The sequence below is a fragment of the Rhinatrema bivittatum genome, chromosome 1 (genome assembly GCF_901001135.1).
Source record: "Rhinatrema bivittatum chromosome 1, aRhiBiv1.1, whole genome shotgun sequence".
Taxonomy (NCBI): domain Eukaryota; kingdom Metazoa; phylum Chordata; class Amphibia; order Gymnophiona; family Rhinatrematidae; genus Rhinatrema; species Rhinatrema bivittatum.
Window position 1 is genome coordinate 719,158,040 of NC_042615.1, and position 25,171 is coordinate 719,183,210.

Here is a 25,171-nt window from a genome sequence, read left to right on the forward strand (position 1 = left end):
TTCCAGCTTTGGCATATAAACATTTCAAAGTGTGTTTTTTGTTTGCATTAACAAACTTCTTTTCAGTTGATACAGATAATTTGGAATTCCTTAGCTCGGGTGATTCTTTACTTATAGGCACATGGACTACTTTTGCTTTTATTGGAACCTCTCTGTTGGAATGCCCTACCTCTCTTGTTTCATTAATATCCTTCAAAGATTCATTCCTACGAACCATGCACTGCTGAGAGACTGTCGACTTTCCCCCTTGTTCTAGTTTAGAAGCTGTTCTATCTCCTTTTTGAAAGTTATTGCCAGCAGCCTGGTTCCATTCTGGTTAAGGTAGAGCCCATCCTTTCAGAAAAGTCTCCTCCTTCGCCAAAAGGTTGTCCAGTTCCTTTCAAAACTGAATCCCTCTTCCCTACACCATCGTCTCATTCATGTGTTGAGACTCTGGAGCTCTGCCTGCTTCTGGGGACTTGCACATGGAACAGGGAGCATTTCAGAGAAAGCCACCCTGTAGATTCTGGATTTCAGCTTTCTACCTAAAATCCTAAATTTGGCTTCTAGAATCTTCCTCCAACATTTTTCTATGTCATTGGTGCTCACATGTACCACGACAGCCAGCTCCTCCCCAGGACTGTCTATAATCTTATCTAGGTGATGAGTGAGGTCTGCCATCTTCGCCCCAGGCATGCAAGTTACCAGGCGGCCCTCACATCCACCAGGCACCTAATGATGGCCGACCTAACCCTTCCCTCCTGGGCAGTAGCCTGGGAGACTTGTCCTCAGTGCAAGAGTACAATGCATCACCTGGAGAGCAGGTCCTTGCTACAGGATCACTTCCTGCTACACCAAGGTGATGTTCTCCTACTGGGAGACCTTTCTGATCCCAGGCAGCACCAGGGTTGCCAGAAGGGATTTGGGACTTGGTTACTATGTTCCTGAAGGTCTCATCAATGTCCCTCTCTGTCTGCCTCAGCATCTCCAGGTCTGCCACTCTAGCCTCCAGAAATCAGACTCATTCTCTGAGAGCCAGGAGCTCTTTGCACTGGGTGCACACATACAATCTCTCACCATCAGGTAAAAAATCATACATGTGACACTCGATGCAAAAGACTGGAATGTTACATGTGCTGCCCACACAAGCCCCATGGTGCGGCCCTCTCACCTTTTCAGATGGACTCCAGCTCCTGGTTCCTCTTCGCTGGCAGCAGTGGGCCACCAGCTCTGACCTCAGGTTCCATCCAGTGCCTCCGGCCCTGCCACGCTACCCAGTGTTGCAAGCCAAGATGTCCCTGTTTATCGGGCCTCTCCGTGTGGCCCACGGAGAGACGCCGCCATCAACGCCGTGCCCCTTCCTAGGCACGCGCAGGCACATCATTGATTCCTTTAAAGGGCCCGCAGCGGAACCTGGCCGCGGACATGGATGCTGACATCAGACTCTTCAGCGTATAAAAGCTCAGGCCTCACTCCATAGCGTTGTCTTTGCAACAGGTCTCCTTGTACTCTGAGTACTCATTGCTGATCCTAGAATCGTCTTCATTGTGTTCCTGCTTTCCTGAGGTTCCCGGTTCCTGTTCTCCTTGTTCCTGTTTCGTCTATGTGTTGGACTAACTCTTTGGATTTGACTACTCTTCAGCTTCTCTCCAGCCCCAGACCACCGCTATGCCTGACTACTCTTCAGCTTCTCTCCAGCCCCGGACCTCCGCTACGCCTGACTACTCTTCAGCTTCTCTCCAGCCCCAGACCTCTGCTACGCCTGACTACTCTTCAGCTTCTTTCCAGCCCCGTACCTCCGCTATGCCTGACCACGCCTGCCTTCTCCATGCCCTGATCACTGCCTTGATTGACTACGCCTGCCTTCTCCATGCCATGACCACTGCCTTGATTGACTACGCCTGCCTTCTTCGTGTCCTGACCACTGCCTTGATTGACTATGCCTGCCTTCTCCGTGCCCTGACCCTTGCTTTGAATGATTACACTACAGACTCTCCTGTGTCCAGAGTTCTATATTGCTTGCCACCACTTCCACTTGCCGCTGGCTCTGATCCCAGCCTGTAAGTGACGTCTCCTCTCGCCTATCCTCTGGACGTGTACTTACAAGGCTTAGGCCTCCCTTTGCTTAAGCGCCTCCAGTTACTCATTGTTCCTTTGGCGCCTGAGTTCCAGTACCGAATCCAGTCCAGGATAGGACTACATCATCTACCGGCTGCTGTCTCTGGGCTGAATCACCTTTCATTAGCTAACCTCGAGGCCCACCTAAGTCCTGCCGGCCCCAGCACCCAAAGGCTTAAGATGAGGGGAACGAGGGCTGGTATAGGTGAAGCTCCAGCAGCTTCTAGCTTCAGCCCACTCCACCTGCTGATGGTGGGGACCCTTGAATGTCCCTGCCTATGGGTTGTGTCAACCCCACCTCAGCCCAAGGGTCCACCTCCGATGCAACAGGTTGCAAAGGCCATGGACCTGGTGGAGCCGCATGCCCTCCAGGCCATCCCAGGCCTGGCATCCAAGGTACAAGAACAACAGAAGTTCCTTGAGGCATTGGCCTCCTCCATGGATTGTCTTCATGCCCGGCTTGATGCCCTTACGAATAATTCAGCTCCTCTTCTTCCACAGCCACCTCCATCCATGCCTCGAGCTCTGTTGGCACTTCCAGCACCTCCATGCTTCATTGGTGACTCCAGGCTCTGCAGAGGGTTCATAAACCAATGCTACATGCAATTTTCTCTGCAGCCTTCCATCTTCCAGGATGAGTTGACGAAAGTCACATTCATCCTATCCCGCCCTGAAGAGAAAGTGCTAGACTGGGTTTATCCCTGTGGGAACGCTCGGATTCCTTGTTGAAGGAACTGGCTCAGTTTGTTGCTGTTTTCAGACGGACCTTTGATGATCCTGGGTAACATGCCGTGGCAAGCACCAGCTTACTACACCTCCATCAAGGACAAAGAAGTCTTTTTGATTATACCATTGAGTTTTGGACTTTGGCTACCAAGCTCATTTGGCAGGAAGACTGCCTCTGAGCTATCTACCTGGATGGACTCTCTCCATAGCTGAAAGATGAGTTGGCTGCACGGGAACTCCCTTCCTCTCTGGAGGACCTTATAGATTTGGCTGGTTGAATTGACCATCGTCTTCAAGAGCGTCACCGGGAGAGCCGGATGCCCAAGCAGCCTTCGCGGGTTCACTCCCACTCACCACCAGTTACCAACTCTGCATCTTGCAGTGACACTAGAGTGGTCAAAGCGGAAGAACCTATGCAGTTGGGTCGCAGGCGGCTGACACCGGAAGAGCACCTCCGGCAGAGACAAACTGTCCTGTGTCTGTATTGCGGAGCACCTGGCCACAATCTACAGATTTGCCCTATCTGTCCAGGAAACTCCTTGGCCCGAGTTCAGTAGGGGTCATGAACTTGGGTGCAACCTCTCCGGCCCCTCAACTATCAGTACTGGTTACTTTAATTTGGGACTCCTGGGCCTTCCTGGTTCTTGCTTTGGTAGATTCCGGAGCAGGAGATAATTTTATCCTTAAAGACCTTGTGCAGGTTTTGTGTATAAAAACCCATTCGCTTGATACATCTTTATGCATTGCTTCTATCTACGGAGAGCTACTACCTGGCCGAATCTCCTTGACTATGGAACCTGTCCAGTTACGTACTGGGGTTTTACATATCGAGGAACCTGAATTACTAGTATTGGATAAGTCTATCCACCCTATAGTACTTGGGCTCCCCTGGCTACAGAAGCATTATCCCCAATTTAACTGGGCCCCAATGCAACTAGTAGAGTGGGGTCCCTTCTGCAATCAGTCTTGTCCCCAAAAGGTGATACCATCTCCTGTAGTTCCCCTGGCCACTACATACTCTGGTGTACCTGCTCCGTATGATGCCTATGAGGATGTGCTCTCTAAACAGAAGGCTGAAAATTCTAGAAGCACAGTCTAGATGTATTCCATACATTAAGAAAGGTGGAAAGAAAACAAAACGATTACCGGCATGGTTAAAAGGGGAGGTGAAAGAAGCTATTTTAGCCAAAAGATCTTCATTCAAAAATTGGAAGAAGGATCCAACAGAAGAAAATAGGATAAAGCATAAACGTTGGCAAGTTAAATGTAAGACATTGATAAGACAGGCTACGAGAGAATTTGAAAAGAAGTTGGCTGTAGAGGCAAAAACTCACAGTAAAAACTTTAAAAAATATATTTAAATATATCCAAAGCAGAAAGCCTTTGAGAGAGTCAGTTGGACCGTTAGATGATCGAGGGGTTAAAGGGGCACTTAGAGAAGATAAGGCCATCGCAGAAAGATTAAATGATTTCTTTGCTTCGGTGTTTACTGAAGAGGATGTTGGGGAGGTACCCCTAATGGAGAAGGTTTTCATGGGTAATGATTCAGATGGACTGAATCAAATCACGGTGAACCTAGAAGATGTGGTAGGCCTGATTGACAAACTGAAGAGTAGTAAATCACCCGGACCAGATGGTATACACCCCAGAGTTCTGAAGGAACTAAAAAATGAAATTTCAGACCTATTAGTAAAAATTTGTAACCTATCATTAAAATCATCCATTGTACCTGAAGACTGGAGGATAGCAAATGTAACCCCAATATTTAAAAAGGGCTCCAGGGGTGATCCGGGAAACTACAGACTGGTTAGCCTGACTTCAGTGCCAGGAAAAATAGTGAAAAGTGTTCTAAACATCAAAATCACAGAACATATAGAAAGACATGATTTAATGGAACAAAGTCAGCATGGCTTTACCCAGGGCAAGTCTTGCCTCACAAATCTGCTTCACTTTTTTGAAGGAGTTAATAAACATGTGGATAAAGGTGAACCAGTAGATGTAGTATACTTGGATTTTCAGAAAGCGTTTGACAAAGTTCCTCATGAGAGGCTTCTAGGAAAAGTAAAAAGTCATGGGATAGGTGGCGATGTCCTTTTGTGGCTTGCCAACTGGCTAAAAGACAGGAAACAGAGAGTAGGATTAAATGGACAATTTTCTCAGTGGAAGGGAGTGGACAGTGGAGTGCCTCAGGGATATGTATTGGGACCTTACTTTTCAATATATTTATAAATGATCTGGAAAGAAATACGACAAGTGAGATAATCAAATTTGCAGATGACACAAAATTGTTCAGAGTAGTTAAATCACAAGCAGATTGTGATAAATTGCAGGAAGACCTTGTGAGACTGGAAAATTGAGCATCCAAATGGCAGATGAAATTTAATGTGGATAAGTGCAAGTTGATGCATATAGGGAAAAATAACCCATGCTATAATTACACAATGTTGGGTTCCATATTAGGTGCTACAACCCAAGAAAGAGATCTAGGTGTCATAGTGGATAACACATTGAAATCGTCGGTTCAGTGTGCTGCGGCAGTCAAAAAAGCAAACAGAATGTTGGGAATTATTAGAAAGGGAATGGTGAATAAAACGGAAAATGTCATAATGCCTCTGTATCGCTCCATGGTGAGACCGCACCTTGAATACTGTGTACAATTCTGGTTGCCGCATCTCAAAAAAGATATAATTGCGATGGAGAAGGTACAGAGAAGGGCTACCAAAATGATAAGGGGAATGGAACAGTTCTCCTATGAGGAAAGGCTAAAGAGGTTAGGACTTTTCAGCTTGGAGAAGAGACGGCTGAGGGGGGATATGATAGAGATGTTTAAAATTGTGAGAGGTCTAGAACGGGTAGATGTGAATCTGTTATTTACTCTTTCGGATAGTAGAAAGACTAGGGGGCACTCCATGAAATTAGCATGGGGCACATTTAAAACTAATCGGAGAAAGTTCTTTTTTACTCAACGCACAATTAAACTCTAGAATTTGTTGCAGGGGATGTGGTTAGTGCAGTTAGTATAGCTGTGTTTAAAAATGGATTGGATAAGTTCTTGGAGGAGAAGTCCATTACCTGAAGGAGAAGTCCATTACCTGAAGTTCACTTAGAGAATAGCCACTGCCATTAGCAATGGTAACATGGAATAGAATTAGTTTTTGGGTACTTGCCAGGTTCTTATGGCCTGGATTGGCCACTATTGGAAACAGGATGCTGGGCTTGATGGATCCTTGGTCTGACCCAGTATGGCATTTTCTTATGTTCTTATGTTCTTATGACCTCCTTCTGCCTCTCCGAAGGTTTGCTTGCCCAATCGATCTCCTTCCTGGAACCATGCTTCCTCTGGATGCACTTATCCTTTGTCATTACCTGAGATGAAGGCAATGACTGAATATATTCAGGAAAATCTTGCAAAAGGATTTATTCGCCCATCTACATCACCCGCTGGAGTGGGATTCTTTTTTGTGACCAAGAAAGATGGGTCACTTAGGCTGTGTATTGACTACCGCGGCCTAAACGCCATCACTAGGAAGGATAAATATCCCTTACCACTGATTTCTGAATTGTTCGACTGCCTTCAACGTGCTTCCATCTTCATGAAGCTGGATTTTTGCAGGGCATATAACCTCGTGAGAATCTGCCCCGATGACATTTGGAAAACTGCTTTTAACACCAGGGATGGTCACTACGAATATTTGGTGATGCCCTTTGGCCTCTGTAACACACCTGCAGTATCCCCACGAATGATGAACGAAAGTTTTAGAGATCTATTATACACCAAAGTCATGGCTTATCTGGACGATATCCTCGTCTTTTCCAGAGATCTTGACACTCATCGCGCCGACGTACGAACCGTCCTCCAGCATCTTTGTGAAAACCACCTGTTTGCGAAGTTGGACAAATGTCTGTTCGAAAAGTCCAGTTTGCCTTTCCTTGGCTATATAATCTCTCAGCAAGGCTTCTCCATGGATCTAGTTAAATTAAAGGGAATCTGGGGTTAGCCGCAGCCAGTGGGACTCAAAGCGCTCCAGTGTTTCTTAGGATTTCTCAACTACTATTGTCACTTCATTCCACATTATTCGACACTGGCTGCTCCTCTGACAGCCTTAACCCATAAAGGCCAAACACACGAAACTGGCCAACTGAAGCCATTGCCACCTTCCATCGTTTGAAGGAAGCCTTCCAAATGGGGTCCTGTCTACACCACCCAGATCCGACTCGTCCATTTCTAGTCAAAGTTGATGCCTCCGCCATTGGGACTGGGGCCATCCTAAGTCAATGCATTGCCTCTGGTACTGTAGTTCCTTGTTCCTTTTACTCCCGTAAATTCTCATCGGCAGAGCAAAATTATAGCATCGGGGACCGTGAATTTCTCGCCATAAAGTTGGCTCTCCAAGAATGGCGCCCATGGCTAGAGGGCACACAACATAAATTTACAGTGTTCACTGATCATAAGAATCTGGAACATCTGAGTCAAGCACAATGTCTCAATGCCTGCCAAACTCAATGGGCCTTGTTTTCTCTAGATTTGATTTTGAACTCTGCTATCGCTCAGCTGACAGGAATCTCCGGGCAGACACCCTATCACAGTCCTTTGAGCCTGAAGACATTCCGGAAGAGCTAACCCATATAATCAACCTGGCTTTTATCTCTTTGTCTGCCACCCATCCAGTTCCTACTGGAATAATCTTAGTGCCCCGACGATTCCGAGAAAGAGTTCTCCGCTGGGCACACGATTCCAAATTTCCCAGTCACCCAGGATGAGCACAAACTGTGGCACTGCTCCAGCAGTTCTTCTGGTGGCCTACTTTGGTCTCTGACATGAAAGTGTATGTTAAATCCTGTAATGTTTGTGCACAGCAAAAACCCCTGGTCGGGTGACCTTGGGGTCTTCTACAACCGCTTCCAGCAGCTGAAGAACCGTGGACTCACCTGTCTACGGATTTCATCGTGGATCTGCCACCTTCTAAGGGTCACACCGTAATATGGGTCACCATAGACCGCTTTTCTAAAATGGCCCATTTCATACCTCTACCAGGCCTACCATCCACTCCAGAGCTAGCATGATTATTCTTCCACCATATTTTCAGATTGCATGGTTTACTCACGAATATAATTTCAGATCGAGATCCTCAATTTGTCGCCAGGTATTGGCGCTCTCTCTGCCAAAAATTTGGTATTAACATCAGCCTTATGACTGCCTATCATCCCCAGGCCAACGGGCAAGCCGAACGGATGAACCGCTCTTTGAAGGCTTTCCTGCACGCTGACATCAACGACTGACAAGATAACTGGTCAGACCTCTTATCCTGGGCAGAGTTTTCTCACAACTTTCACATCGCCACAGCTACTTTAACGTCCCCATTTTCAATCAACCTTGCGGCACAGGCTACTGCGGATGCCCTTAAGATGCTATGGGAGCAGACAAATCTTCGCCTGCGTCAGTCCGCCTCCTGGGGCAAGAGAACTGCTGATAGTCGAAGCCACTCAGCTCCTGAATTCCTTCCTGGCCAGAAAGTCTGGTTAAGTACCAGATACATCCGACTTCAAATTTCATCGCAGAGATTTGCTTCTAGATTCATCGGGCCTTTTCCTGTTACCCAACCATTGGACCTGTCACATACTAGCTTTGGCTGCCTCCTACACTGGGAATACATAATACATTCCATGTATTGTTTTTGAAGCCTGTGATTTTGTCTTGGCCTGCCCGGAAAGCCCCTGAGCCTCCTCCTTTGGTGGCAGTAACCGACACGACGTACAAGTCCTAGACGTCTGCCGTAGGGGCCCCCGATGGGAATACCTCCTTTCCTGGGAGGGATACGGATCCGAAGAGAATTTGTGGGAGCCAGCTCGAAACATCCTGGATAAGACCCTCCTCTTGAACTTCCACCATGCCCATCCGGGCAAATCCTGACCTCCAGGAGGGAGGTTTAAAGGGGGGGTACTGTTACGCGTGCCACCCATGGCAGCCCCACGGCATGGCCCTCTCACCTTTTCAGACTGACTCCAGCTCCTGGCTCCTCTTCGCTGGTGGTGGTGGGCTGCCAGCTCCAACCTCGGGTTCCCTCCAGTGCCTCCGGCCCTGCCATGCTACCCAGTGTTGCCAGCTAAGATGTCCCTGTTCGTAGGGCCTCTCCATGTGGCTGGAGGAGAGACGCCGCCATCAGCGCCGCACCCCTTCCTAGGCACGCGCACATCATTGATTCCTTTAAAAGGGCCTGTAGCGGGAACCTGGCAGTGGACCCGGATGCTGACGTCAGACTCTTCAGCGTATAAAAGCTCAGGTCTCGCTTCATAGTGTTGCCTTTGCAACAGGTTTCCTCATACTCCGAGTACTCGTTGCTGATCCTAGAATCATCTTCGTTGTGTTCCTGCTTTCCTGTGGTTCCCGGTTTCTGTTCTCTTTGTTCCTGTTTCATCTATGTGTTGGACTAACTCTTTGGATTTGACCTCTGCTACACCTGACTACTCTTCAGCTTCTCTCCAGCCCCGGACCTCTGCTATGCCTGACTACTCTTCAGCTTCTCTCCATCCCTGGACTTCCGCTACACCTGACCATGCCTGCCTTCTCCATGCCCTGACCACTGCCTTGATTGACTATGCCTGCCTTCTCCATGCCCTGACCACTGCTTTGATTGACTATGCCTGCCTTCTTTGTGTCCTGACCACTGCCTTGATTGACTACGTCTGACTTCTCTGTGCCCTGACCCTTGCTTTGAACGACTATGCTACAGATTCTCCTGTGTCCAGATTTCTACGTTGCTTGCCACCACTTCCACTTGCCGCTGGCTCTGATCCCAGCCTGTCAGTGACGCCTCCTCTCACCTATTCTCTGGATGTGGACTTACAAGGCTTAGGCCTCCCTTTGCTTAAGCTCTACTTTACTGTAGAAGTATCTTTGATAATTACTTTCCAAATAGATAACTTTTATCTGACTTAAGTATCTAAAGAATATGTTACTGCTTAGTCATCATACCTTTTTTTGGTGATTTTATTTATTTCTTTAAGCTTTTGTAGTTAGTTTGATTCAAGCCCCAATATATATATTACAATCACACTAAAACACAATATACAATATACACAGTTTTTCATATGGTCCCACATAGGAGACTCATGAACAAAATGAAAAGCTTGGGAGTGGGTGCCAAGATAGTGTGGATTGCAAACTGGTTGACTGACAGGAAACAGGGTTTAATGGTAAATGGAACCTACTCTGAAGAAAGAATGGTGTTAAGTGGAGTGCCACAGGGATCGGTTTTGGGACCGATTCTGTTCAATATATTTGTGAGCGACTTGGCGGAAGGAATAGAAGGTAAAGTTTGTCTATTTGCAGATGATAATAAGATCTGCAAGATGATGGACACGTCTGAAAGAGTAGAAAGAATGAAAAGTAATTTAAGAAAACTTGAAGAGTTTGGGAGTTGTCAGAGAATGCCATGGATCTGATCTCCCACAAGTGGGGCAGGAGTCATGTGGACCTAATGGCAACTCGATTGAATGCCAAGGCACATCGTGCGTTCAGCTGCAGAAGAGAAAATGGGGCAGAAGCTGTCGATGCGCTCATGGTTAGTGCAGTTAGTGTAGCAGGATTTAAAAAAGATAAGTTCTTGGAGGAGATAAGTTCTTGGAGGAGAAGTCCATTACCTGCTATTAAGTTGACTTAGAAAATAGCCACTGCTATTACTAGCTACTGTAACATGGGATAGACTTAGTTTATGGGTACTTGCCAGGTTCTTATGGCCTGGATTGGCCACTGTTGGAAACAGGATGCTGGGCTTGATGGACCCTTGGTCTGACCCAGAATGGCATGTTCTTCTTATGAAGATTTGGCAGCTGGGATTCAATGCCAAGAAGTCCAGAATCCTGCATTTGGGCTGTGGCAATCCAAAAGACCTTTATGTGATGGGTGGTGAAAGACTCATGTGCACAGAATGGGAGAGGGACCTTGGTGTGATAATGTCTGATTATCTGAAGTTGGCAAAGCAATGTGACAAGGCAATAGCTAAAGCCAGAAGAATGCTGGGCTATATAGAGAGAGGAATAACCAGAAAAAAATAGAGGTGATAATGCCCTTGGTGAGGCCTCACCTGGAGTACTGCGTCCAATACTCCAAAAGGATAAAGACAGGATAAAGGCGGTTCAAAGAAAAGCAACCAAAATGGTGAGGGGTCCAGCATTGGAAGACTTATGAGGAGAGGCTGAAGGATCTGAGTATGTACACACTGGAAAGAAAGGAGGGTACAGGGGAGACACGATACAGACTTCCAGATATCTGAAAGGTTTTAATGATGCACAATTGTCAAACCTTTTCAGTTGGAAAGAAATCAATAGAATGAGGGTCATGAAATGAAACTCCAGGGAGGATGACTCAGAACCAATGTCAGGAAATATTTCTTCACAGAGATGGTGATGAATGCCCTTCCAGAAGAGGTTGTGAAGACGAAAACTGTCAAGGAATTCAAAGGGTCATGGGATAAACGCTGTGGATCCCTAAAGTGTAGAGGATGAAAATAAAGAAAAAAGTGCATGGGGGTAAGTGGGGTAACTTGCTGATGTGCTGTTGCTACCCTTAACAATTAAGCCTTGATGCTGTTGCTGCAAGTCCATCATTGCTCTCTGCTTCAACGGCAGTGAGAAAGGGGAATTGGATTCAGACAGCAACTCCATCTTTGCTTTCTGCTTCAATGGCAGTGAGAAAAGGGGAACTGGATTCAGGTTTATGGTTTGGGGAACAAATAAACATAGGGGTAACTTGCTGATGCGGTGCTTACTACCCTTAATCACTAAGCCTGATACTTTTGATGAAACTCCAACATTGTTGTCTGCTTTCACGGCAACGGTTTGAGGGAAATTGAATTCAAACAGCATCCCGAGGGCCTTGATTTTTATGGTCTGGTAAACTGATAAGCATGAGGATAACCTGCATAGTATAGCAGATACTTGCATAAGCTTGCTGGGCAGACTGGGTGGATCGTTTGGTCCTTTTCTGCCGTCATATCTATGTTTCCGTGTTTCTATTTATCCTGGTTGGTTCCAAACAAAAATATTGATCCTTTCTCTGATCCCATTGAGCTGTTACAGAGAGGTCAGCGTGTAAGAAACACTTTGCTGCTGCATAATGCCACACCACATCCCCAAAAACTTGTGTGTGTCTTTGTATATGTATCGGATTTTTTGGGCCTGGGATGAGCAATAATTTTCTCTTTGTTAATGCCTATGTTACAATTCATTCACATGCACTGCAGTCAGAAAGAAAATTGTACAATGTCAGAATGTAAAATTAAAACCCCTAAAACCCCTAAAACATAGAGTTCCCTGCTATGTATGTCACGGAAGTACTTAGACAAGACAATAGGTAGCTTGCTAGTAACACCATTGTCATGTGTGTAGTATTGATTCCAACTTATTCAACATAGCTATGTTGAATAAGTTGGAAATCCGATCGTTTTCGCCTCATCACTTTTTTAAGTTAAAAACAATAAATAAGTAGCGTTTTACATATAAGTTCAAAACGAATGCACACCTCTAGTTTATAATACACTGCTTAGTGTAATGAAAATATCATTAATCTAGCATTGCTTTCCATCTATCTAAGAACATCTATCTCTTTCAGAAATCCAACCTAATGATTGTTCCCTCATGAACAGCATCTCCTTGCAGGCACCATATCCGTGATTGTGACTGTTCCACACACTTTATAAATGCATGTGCTGAATAGCAGGCCACGGATCATACAAAGGCAAACATGTTTCATGAATTAGTCCATGAAATACCATATTTCCATTGTTTCCCTATCCCTTAATATTCAAAATAGACCAAGTTAACTAAACTTGGATTCCCTATGTATTTGTATTCAGGATCCTCGGTATACAAATACTGTGTTAACAACAATGGAATGAGTATGCAGGATATTCAATATTCTGATTACTATGACTACTGCTTCCACTAGAAAATGTAAATGTTTTGCTACGGGAAGCTTTCTGATTAGTAATTTCCTTCCAGTATGTTTTTGGATGCACTGTTAATAGTTCAGTATCAGTCATAGGCTCATAGCCTGCACATTCACTTTGCTACCATCTTCAACTTCTTATTGATTGGATAGAGAAGGAAATCATTATGCATGACACACAGTATGAGTTAAACCATATTATTACAAATGGAAGGGTGGGGTGGCTAAACAACTTGACACGTGACAATTTAAAAACAAACTATGCCAAGGCTTATTCAATAATGAGTTTGTCTTGAGGAATTTCAGCATTTGAAATGTATAAATTCTGACATATCAAGCACTAATAAGTGAGAAACTACAGTGCAGGTGATGTAACAGGACCAATCAATAGACTTCATCATAACTCTGAGATCAGGTCTTGCAGAATTCCTGTACAACTTTAAGACTTCACCAGAGCATGGCACTGTAAGGAAATAAAAGCTGGCCATAATAATTTTACAGACCTCAGTGCAATTGGCAAGGCTAACTTCATCCAGGAAACTCCATCAGGTCCCTCTTCTGCACATAGTTCTCATGGTCTTATTTAAAACAAGTAAAACATTTCTTCAAACCGAACTGCAGGTGAAGCTCAGCAGCATTTGTTATCGCTGCTTTGCTCAGCAGCAGTGTCTCTGATGTGGGTGATCACCCATAATGATTAGGGTCGGCTTCTCCACAACTGACCCATTCCCCAGCCTTCTGGTGACTATTGCATATCTCTCATTGCCTTCTGGAGAGACTTACCTGTTACATCCATATCTGCATCCCCATGTACCAATCACTTGCTGAAATAATGGTGCTTCCTTACTCAGATAAGCAGTCATTTTTTTCTACAATCCTCTGATGAATCCATTTATCTCAATTTCTCTCAACTACTTCCAGGGCCTCTTTGAGGCATAAGGATATTTATAGCCCCATCTTCTTAACTTCTCTCTCCACTCTGTAAAGCTACACCAAACTGTACATATACAACTTTGCTGGGGCTACTGTTGCGTCAGTCGCTGCTCGATGCCCTCACTCCGCCCTTTTTACCTCTGTAGTGACTCCCTCCGGGTCTGATGGATGGTTAGCTGCTGCGGCGTCTTCTTGCCATCTCCCTCCAGCATCCCCGGACCAGCACGACTCTGCAGATCTGCCATGTTGCCTGATGACGTAGGGCGCGTGCGCGCGCTCCGATTGATGTACCAGCAAGGGCGCAAACCTCAGGGGCATCCCCTGAGATGACGTCATCCGCTTCCAATATAAAAGGTCTCAGTATTTGCTAACGAATCGAGTTAGCAAGGAATCGCATACGGGATTCATTCTAAGCTACTCTGCCTCCTCGGACTTACCAGGGGTACCCACTCCTCAGGGGCCTCGCTCTCTTTTCTTTATTTCAGATTGCAGATAGGAACCGGTACTCGCTCCTCGAGGGCCCATGTTCGCAGATACGGACATTTGTGAGTTACCATTGCTCTCTCAGAGCTTTCCCTGGAACCAGGTACTCGCTCCTCAAGGGCCTAACCCTTTCCAGCTACTGAGCCTCCTTAAGACCTTATGTGAGTTTTGTCATCCAGTTCTGGCTATGAACACAGCATACCCTGTCTACTCACTATCTATAGTTTCTCTACAGCTCAGCAGCCCTGGGATCACTGTTCTAGTTCCTGAGGGACTTCAGCCCTGCCGGGCATATCAGCTCACTACTGCCACCTCTGGTGGTTCTACTAACCTGTCTAATAAAAGAACTGTGTCTGTCTCCATACCCAAGCCTAGCCGGTGGTCCCTCTCAGGATATCCTTCTGGGGGCGCTGTCATCTGCCATCAGCCCAAGGATCCACCTATCTACATTCCTTTACAGCCGCGTGCCCTCTCCAAGCAATCCGCTGGTAACAGATTGCTACTCCTTCCCCATCAGGAGTCTTCAACAACAGATCCATAACAAATTGCAACTCCGCAGTCTATACCTTAAGAACATAAGAACATAAGAAATTGCCATGCTGGGATAGACCAAGGGTCCATCAAGCTCAGCATCCTGTTTCCAACAGAGGCCAAAAACCAGGCAACAAGAACCTGGCAATTACCCAAACACTAAGAAGAACCCATGCTACTGATGCAATTAATAGCAGTGGCTATTCCCTAAGTATAATTGATTAATAGCCATTAATGGACTTCTCCTCCAAGAACTTATCCAAACCTTTTTTGAACCCAGCTACACTAACTGCACTAACTACCTTCTCTGGCAACCAATTCCAGAGCTTTATTGTGCGTTGAGTGAAAAAGAATTTTCTCCGATTAGTCTTAAATGTGTTACTTGCTAACTTCATGGAATGCCCCCTAGTCCTTCTATTACTCGAAAGTGTAAATAACCGAGTCACATCTACTCGTTCAAGACCTCTCATGATCTTAAAGACCTCTATCATATCCCCCCTCAGCCGTCTCTTCTCCAAGCTGAACAGCCCTAACCTCTTCAGCCTTTCCTCATAGGGGAGCTGTTCCATCCCCTTTATCATTTTGGTTGCCCTTCTCTGTACCTTCTCCATCGCAACTATATCTTTTTTGAGATGCGGCGACCAGAATTGTACACAGTATTCAAGGTGCGGTCTCACCATGGAGCGATACAGAGGCATTATGACATTTTCCGTTCTATTAACCATTCCCTTCCTAATAATTCCTAACATTCTATTTGCTTTTTTGACTGCTGCAGTACACTGAGCCGACGATTTTAAAGTATTATCCACTATGATGCCTAGATCTTTTTCCTGGGTGGTAGCTCCTAACATGGAACCTAACATCGTGTAACTACAGCAAGGGTTATTTTTCCCTATGTGCATCACCTTGCACTTGTCCACATTAAATTTCATCTGCCATTTGGATGCCCAATCTTCCAGTCTTGCAAGGTCCTCCTGTAATGTATCACAGTCTGCCTGTGATTTAACTACTCTGAATAATTTTGTATCATCCGCAAATTTGATAACCTCACTCGTCGTATTCCTTTCCAGATCATTTATATATATATTGAAAAGCACTGGTCCAAGTACAGATCCCTGAGGCACTCCACTGTTTACCCTTTTCCACTGAGAAAATTGACCATTTAATCCTACTCTCTGTTTCCTGTCTTTTAACCAGTTTGTAATCCACGAAAGGACATCGCCTCCTATCCCATGACTTTTAAGTTTTCGTAGAAGCCTCTCATGAGGGACTTTGTCAAACGCCTTCTGAAAATCCAAATACACTACATCTACCTGTTCACCTTTATCCACATGTTTATTAACCCCTTCAAAAAAATGAAGCAGATTTGTTAGGCAAGACTTCCCTTGGGTAAATCCATGTTGACTGTGTCCCATTAAATCATGTCTTTCTATATGCTCTACAATTTTGATTTTGAGAATAGTTTCCACTATTTTTCCCGGCACTGAAGTCAGGCTCACTGGTCTATAATTACCCGGATTGCCCCTGGAGCCTTTTTTAAATATTGGGGTTACATTGGCCACCCTCCAGTCTTCAGGTACAATGGATGATTTTAATGATAGGTTACAAATTTTAACTAATAGATCAGAAATTTCATTTTTTAGTTCCTTCAGAACCCTAGGATGCATACCATCCGGTCCAGGTGATTTGCTACTCTTTAGTTTGTCAATCTGGCCTACTACATCTTCCAGGTTCACAGTGATTTCGTTCAGTTCGTCTGAGTCATCACCCCTGAAAACCATCTCCGGAACTGGTATCTCCCCAACATCCTCATTAGTAAACACGGAGGCAAAGAATTCATTTAGTCTTTCTGCAATGGCCTTATCTTCCCTAAGAGCCCCTTTAACCCCTCTGTCATCTAATGGTCCAACCGACTCCCTCACAGGTTTCTTGCTTTGGATATATTTTAAAAAGTTTTTATTATGAGTTTTTGCCTCTATGGCCAACTTCAATTCAAATTCTCTCTTCGCCTGTCTTATCAATGTTTTATACTTACCTTGACAATGCTTATGTTTTATCCTATTTTCTTCAGATGGATCCTTCTTCCAATTTTTGAAGGATGTTTTTTTGGCTAAAATAGCCTCTTTCACCTCACCTTTTAACCATGACGGTAATCGTTTTGCCTTCCTTCCACCTTTCTTAATGCGCGGAATACATATGGACTGCACCTCTAGGATTGTATTTTTAAACTATTCCTTCTACAGGAGCTGAGCATATCAGATTACTAACTCCTCACGGAGAACTCTAACAGATTGCAAACTCCTCTTTCCCCAGGAGCCTAGCGTAACAGATTGCTAACTCCTCCCTTCTTGAGGAGTCATTCACAACAAGATTGCTAACTCCTCCTCCCTCAGGAGCCGAACCATAATAGCTACAGCCACAGATCTTCCACTATTCCCTGGTAATGGGTATGGTAAGCAATCACAGGCTGTGTTTAGATGCTGCCCACATTCCAGTTTCTTCTGGAGGCTGATAACATTCCACAACCTCTACTGACTCTCCTCTGCAGCTTCAGGAATCTGACCCAGAGTCTTTATCCTCCTCCAAGGTACTCTTCCTTCTTGCATATGGATATCCCTGTACTGGCTGGGGTTTAACAATAATACACAGCACAAATACTGGCACACTTAACTGGTGGCAGTTCACTTGCATCTTGCTCCATCTCCACAATTACATTGGGATCTGCTCCTTTGTCTTTCCCAGGGCCCATTGATCTGGCCAGCTCCTTCAATAGAGAGCTAACCTCCGGCGCTATAAGCTGTTCTAATGACTCTTCAGGTTCATACAGAAGCACCTATTCAGTGCTTCCTGCAGAACTTGGCACACACTCCACTACTCACCTCCCATGCCGCTGATGAGGTCATTTTCTTTTAACCTGAGAGATCTCGTTGATCTAAACTGACAGCAGCAGCATGCTGAACCTCCTCTTCCAGAAGGTTCTCTGGGATTCTTCCCTCTCTGATCACCAGAAGCTGTATCCCCAAATCTCTAACCTTAGTCTCTTTTTCTTTCCCTGCCTCCTTCCACTACAGGTACTGTCACAGTTTTATACCATATGGATGACACTGGGGAAGTGACCATACCATGACCGACTCCATTCCACAAATCTTCCACTCCACTCTAGTGCCTCATACCTGCTGTGTAGTCTACCATAGGTCAAAAATGTGTGACATGGAACTCGTAGCATGAGATGTCCTATGCCACCGGACTGCTAGGGGATCTGCAAAATTGACATTCCAGCCACAGTACAATCCAGCCTTGTTCTAGGCTCAGTAAGAATGTCCCATCAAAATAATGCTTCATGTTTTATCTCTCTTTCTAACTGCATGCAAAAGATATTTCAGCATCCTCTGTCCAAACACTCCACACTGCTATTAATGAAGTTTACTTAGGTAATAGCCACTGCTATGCATCAGTAGCATGGGATCTTCTTGGTGTTTGGGTACTTGCCAGGTTCTTGTGGCTTGGTTTGGCCTCTGTTGGAAACAGGATGTTTGGCTTGATGGACCCTTGGTCTGACCCAGCATGGCAATTTCTTATGTTCTTACACTCCTCAGTGCACAGGACAATTGCCTAATGCACATGCATGATAATTCACTCTTCTCACACAGAGGACACCAAGGTTCTAGAGAGTTCTCTCATCTTGTGCTGGCTGCCGGCGCGCCATGCCCCAGCACAGCCGCTGTGCTGAAGGCCTCAGTCCTGCCCCCGGACCATCCCCAGACCACCCCGGACCACCACCCTGTCCCTGGACCCACCCTCTTCCCGCTCCTTTTTCAAAGTCCCGGGACATACGTGTGTCCCGGGGTTTGCGCGCACCACCGAGCCTATGCAAAATAGGCTCAGCGCGCGCAGGGGCAGGTTTTCGGGGTTATGCGTGTAAGTTACGCATGTAACCCTTTGAAAATCTACCCCATAGGATTCACTCCATTTAAGTCCAACTATCTTGTTTTATTTTCTTACATATATATATTGCACACCAACTAAATCCCAGTTCAGAGGGAGTTGCTAAACCTCTGATGCAATTTGATAACCCACATCAGGTAATGCTGCTCATATTTCTGAAATTTCACTAAATGTGAAACTAGTGTAACCCCATGGTACTCATACCAGCATGATTTGCCCCATGTCTTAGCTAGAGAAGTCCAAATATGTTAGATGGCATTTCCCCTCCTAGAGATTAGGGCATGGAGTGGAGAACAGAAAGGAGGATGCTGAGAGGCGAGGAGGAGAAGAAGAAGAGAAAAGAAGAGACAATGGGCAGGGGGATGCTGGGCACTATGGGCAAAGGGCAAAGTCAGGGTGATGCTGGGCAAAGGATGAGAAAAGAGATCGTGGGAGGTGCTGGACCAGAGTCAATGTCACCCAAAAAGGGAGCACTATCCTGGACCCACTAGTAGGAGGGAGCTTTCTTGGAGTTTTGCCAGTAGGTAAGTTGGTAGGGGGAAGTGCATGACCAATGGTTCACCTATATATAGAAACATAGAAACATAGAAATGGCAGCAGAAGAAGACCAAACGGTCCATCCAGTCTGCCCAGCAAGCTTTCACTTTTTTTTTCTTTTTTACCCCATACTTATCTGTTACTCTTGTCCCTTGTAAGTGACTTTTTTTGTTCTATTTCCCTTCCACCCCCACCATTGATCTATTTCCCTTCCACCCCCACCATTGATCTATTTCCCTTTCATCCCCACCATTGATCTATTTCTCTTCCACCCCTGCCATCAATCTATTTCCCTTCCACCCCGCCAACAATGTAGTTAGCAGTGCTGGAGCTGCATCTAAGTGAAGTATCTAACTAATTGTTTAGGGGTAGTAACCGCCGTCATAGCAAGCTACTCCCATGCATCAAGTATCGCTCCATGGTGAGACCACACCTTGAATACTGTGTACAATTCTGGTCGCCGCATCTCAAAAAAGATATAGTTGCGATGGAGAAGGTACAGAGAAGGGCAAACAAAATGATAAAGGGGATGGAACTGCTCCCCTATGAGGAAAGGCTGAAGAGGTTAGGGCTGTTCAGCTTGGAGAAGAGACGGCTGAGGGGGGATATGATAGAGGTCTTTAAGATCATGAGGTCTTGAATGAGTAGATGTGACTCACTCGGTTATTTACACTTTAGAATAATAGAAGGACTAGGGGGCATTCCATGAAGTTAGCAAGTAGCATATTTAAGACTAATCGGAGAAAATTATTTTTCACTCAACGCACAATAAAGCTCTGGAATTTGTTGCCAAACTCATTCAGCGAGGGTTCCGGACCCCCACTGAATGACCTCCTGCAGTCAATCTCCTGCCGGCGCCATTTTCCGTACGGAAAATGATTCGCGGCAGGAAATCGCTCCCAGACCCCCGCTGGACCCCCAGGAACTTTTGGCCAGCTTGGGGGGGCCTCCTGACCCCCACAAGACTTGCCAAAAGTCCAGCGGGGGTCTGGAATGACCTCCTGCAGTCGAATCGTGTTGGTCTATGGCTGCCGCCATTTTGCGGTGGCCATTTTGCAAAATGGCGCCAGCTGAAGACAACACGATTCAATAGCAGGAGGCCGTTTCGGACCGCCGCTCTACCCAGGGTAATTTAAGGCATTTGGGGGGGGGGGGTTCGGGAGGGTGGGAGATTTAATTTAAAGGGTCGGGGGTGGGTTTTAGGGGGTTTTAGTGTGCCGGTTTTCCTGCCCTCCCCCTTCCCCCGATTTAGCTACGGACCGCCGTTGGACCCCAGGGTAATTTAAGGCATTTGGGGGGGGGGGTTCGGGAGGGTGGGGGATTTAATTTAAAGGGTCGGGGGTGGGTTTTAGGGGGTTTTAGTGTGCCGGTTTTCCTGCCCTCCCCCTTCCCCCGATTTACGATTTTTTGACGATAAATCGGGGGAATTGGTATTGTATCGTGGCCCTAACGGTTTTTGACGATTTAAAATATATCGGACGATATTTTAAATCGTCAAAAAACGATTCACATCCCTAATCTGAACTATCATGCTATATATTCTATTTGAAAGGGTAGGTTAGTGAGAAAACCATACCAATTGTATTGGCTTTAGATAGAAGAGCAAGAAATGTCTTTCTTCTCATTGAAATGGAACACATCAAGAAACCTAACCTTTAAATTCAAAATGGCTTTTACTAGATTGCAAAAAAAACCAACCTGTTGAACAATTAGATTATAGAACAAAAGTTGTCATTAATGTAGTTTTCTCTGATACAGTATCCAAGGAAAACTCCATCTCCTTCCCTAAGAAAAGTGACTCCTGCATATCTACTACTTGTTGTTCAAACAGAGACTCTTTTCCAGAGTGTCCCTACAACTGGTTGATATATATTCATTTTAGTCTCCAAATTTCCCACCTTTTCTGTAAGAATGAAAATATCTAGGATGCTTTTTTTTATTAAGATAAAAAATACCACTCCATAGAATCTCCAAAGTAAGAAGAGAATTAACCTTGAAAGTTAAAGTACTAACCAACAGGTTCCTTCCAAGCTGTGGCTCCCCAGAGCACAGTGTTGAAACAATTGCTGTTATTTCTTCATCTAGGCATGGCATTTCTTTCCAGAGGCCAGGTATAGACTCCTTCATCTCCCCATCCCCACCTTCACAGATAACACAATCACAGGAAAGGAGTACTTTCTGATATAAACAAATATGCCCTGGGCAAGGGCATTAACAGTGTCTCTTCCTGTGCTCTACCATCAGGACATGGAAACTTTGTGGGAGGAGAAATATAATTGTAGGTTGATTCTGGTAAGAATGGAATATCTCCAGTTCTCACAAGATCCTGTGGTGTCAAGAGAAGCATCCCTGTTGGCTTAATAGGACAGTTTGGTATGACAAACAATGGCAGTCTCAGTGGACAACTTTCAAGATTTCTTCTTGTGTTCAGACATCCACTGCAGAGAATCCAAGACAACATAAGAACATAAGAATTGTCACAGTGGGTCAGACCGAGGGACCATCAAGTCCCGTATCCTGTTTCTAACAGAGGTCACTTCAGATCACAATTACTTGACAGGATCCCAAACAGTAGTATATCCCATGCTGCTAATGCCCAGGGATAAGAAGTGGCTTTTTCCAAGTTTATCTGGTTAATAACAGTTTATAGATTTATCCTCCAAGAATTTGTCCAAACCTTTTTTTAAGCCTACCTATGCTAGCTGTCTTTACCACCACCAAGGTGAGGCTAAGCAGCCTATATTTTCCAGCTTCCTCTCTGCTTCCTTTCTTGTGAAATGGGATCACAACTACTCTTCTCCAATCTCACAGCACCTCTCCTGTTTCTAGGTATCTAATGAACAGATCTTTCGGCAGACAGGTCAGGACATCTCTGAGCTCCTGTAGTTTGTTGGGATGTATCACATCCGGCTCCATGACCTTGTCCATTTTTAGTTTTTCTAGCTCTTCCCATCCATTCCCTTCTGTAAAAGGAGTTGTGTCTACTCCATTTCCATTTATGGTCATGTCAACTAGCAACTGTCCTTCTCCAAGGTCTTCTTTAGTGTATATCAAACTGAAAAGTTTGTTTAATATTTCTGCCATTTCTTCATCTCTATACCTTGCTCCTTGTCACCTTTCAATTTCAGTATACCACTTCGGGACTTCCTTCTTTCTCTGATATTTCTGAAAAATGTTTTGTCACCTCTCTTTATCTCTTTGGCAATCTTTTCTTTTGCTTGACTTTTTGCTTTCCTGATTTATTTCTTTGTTTCCCTTAGTTTCACCAGGAATTCTTCCCTGTTTTCCATTTTTTGGGATCCTTTATACTTTCTGAATGCTGTTCTTTTTGCTTTTATTTTTTTCGCCACCTCCTTTGTGAACCAAATCAGTTTCTTTTTCCTTGTACATTTGTTTACTTTTCCTACATATAGATTTAATGCCTTTATAATAGCTTCTTTTAATTTGGTCCATTGCTGTTCCACCGCGCCCATTTTCTCCCAGTCTTCTAGCTCTTCCTCCAGGTACATTCCCATTTTGTCAAAGTCCATATTTTTGAAATTCAGAACTCAGGTTTTTGGGTGACTTCTTTCTGTCTTATTTGTGATATTAAACCATACCATCTAATGTCACTGGTGCTCAGATGGGCTCCTGTCTGTACATTGGAGACATTATCCCCTTTAGTGAGCACTAGGTTGAGTATTACACTCTCCCTTGTGGGTTTCATTACCATATGTTTGAGCAGAGCCCCTTGAAGGGTCTCCACTATGTCTCTACTTCTTGCAGATTCCACAGATGAGATATCCCAATCCACATCCAGCAGATTAAAATCTCCAACGAACAACATGTCTCCCTTCTTTCCCACCTTTTGGATGTTTTCATCAGATCTTCATCCAGGTCTTCAGTATTCGTTGGAGGCCTGCAGACCATGCCAGTGTAAATGGAAGAACCATTTAGAATAGCCCATAATGCTTCTTCCCTACCCACATCCCTTGTATTTTGGTTGCATTGATGGTTGTTTGTTTTTTTGTTTTGTTTTGTTTTTTTTTACATAAAATGCTATTCTTCTCCCTTTTTTGCCCTCTCTGACCTTCCTTAACAAGTTAAAACCTGGGATGGCCATATCCCAGTAATAAGACTCCATTATCATGTCTCCATAATGGCAATAATGTCCATGTCTACCTCCACCACTGGGGCCTGCACGGTGCAGATCTAGGATTTTGTTGCTTAGGCTATGAGCTATGAATATTTGTGGTCATATATTTCCAGCTTTCCTCCCTTGGTTTTCTTATCTTCATAGTCAGCTTTTCTTCTTCTTTGCTTAAGCATGGAATGAAGAGCTGATTGATTTTGTTACTATTTACTCTTGCTTCCTGTATTGCTTGGAGGTGGCTTTCCAATTTCATTGGCCACCCTCTGCCATCCCCATCCTATAGTTGAAATTCCTGATGTATGACCAGAATTTCTCTCTTAGGATCTTCTTTCCTGCCACTGTCAAATGTAGGCCTTCCTTATTGTATAGTCTTTTACTGTTCCATACATGACACCAGCCTCTAATGTATCAAAATCCACTTTCTTTACACCATGTTTGAGCCATGTATTGAAATTTTCTATCTGGCTTATCCTTTCCTTTCCCTTTCTGTGAACAGGTCATATTTTAGAAAAGGCAATATTTTTTTTATCATGGGTTTAATCTCCTTCCCCAGACACTGGAAATCTTTCTGTGCTGCTTGGATACAGTTTCTAGCAAGGTCATTGGTCCCAAGATGGATCAATGGATAACACTGATATTATAGTCTTTACTTTCTTCTATAATTGCACTGATTACCTAGTTTTCATTTTGACTAGCTGAATATCCTGGAAGGCATTTAGTTTTTGTGTTACCTTAGAAAAGAGATCTCAATTTAGTTCCTCTATTGATTGAGTCTTCTAATAGAAGGCACATTTTTTTATGAGGTTTGATAATGCTAAAGAGTGGCTTTGTCCTTTACAGGTTGGAGGAGCAGTTTCGGTTTCCAATGCAGAAAAGGCATTATGTACGAGTATCAGTGTGAATAGAGGATGTCTCTTCACTCCAGGTCTTAATCTACCAGAGCATATCATATTCCTGGATATTTGAGCCCTCTGTGGCAATGGGGGCAGATATCCTGAATGTTTCTCAGTAAAGGAGACTGGGTGACTCTGGGTCACAGGTCTTGTTCAACCAGAGCCCACTGTAATCCATTTTTTCCTGGGTTTTAGAATCCTCTGTGCAAGTTAGCATTGATAAGAACATAAGATATGCCATACTGGGTCAGACCAAGGGTCCATCAAGCCCAGCATCCTGTTTCCAACAGTGGCCAATCCAAGTCACAAGTACCTGGCAAGTACCCAAACATTAAATAGATCCCAAGCTACTATTCCTTATTGATCCCAAGCTACATATTCCTTATTAATTAATAGCATTTTATGGATTTCTCCTCTAGGAACTTATCCAAACCTTTTTAAAACCCAGTTACACTAACCTCCATAACCATTGTGGATGCTGTGAGGAGGATTTTTGAAGCCCAGATAACTCATTTTCCAGACAAGTCAGTTCCTTTTCATTGCAAATAGACCTGTTTACAAAAGCAGGGTTACTCCTTCATTTTATTTAAATCCCCTAACTGATTCTTGCTTTGAAAAATTTCCCTCTTATTTTTTAAATTGGAATAATAGTCTATAAAATAAGGAATATGCTTGGGATGGGTAGAAGAAAGGTGGGAGGATGGGAAAAAAGACATGAATAATCTGTTTTATTTATAACTTGTAAAGGCTTTCTCATACAAGAATAATCTATTTGGTTTACTCAGTGTTACATAAAAGTTGCCAGTCATCAGCCTAGAACATGTATCTAATATTGAGTATTTGCATCAACTTTCTCGAAGATCTAATATAAATATTAAATAAAATGGGCGATACAATGCAACCTTGTGGAATACTACAGGAAACAGGTCATTTATCAGAATAACAATC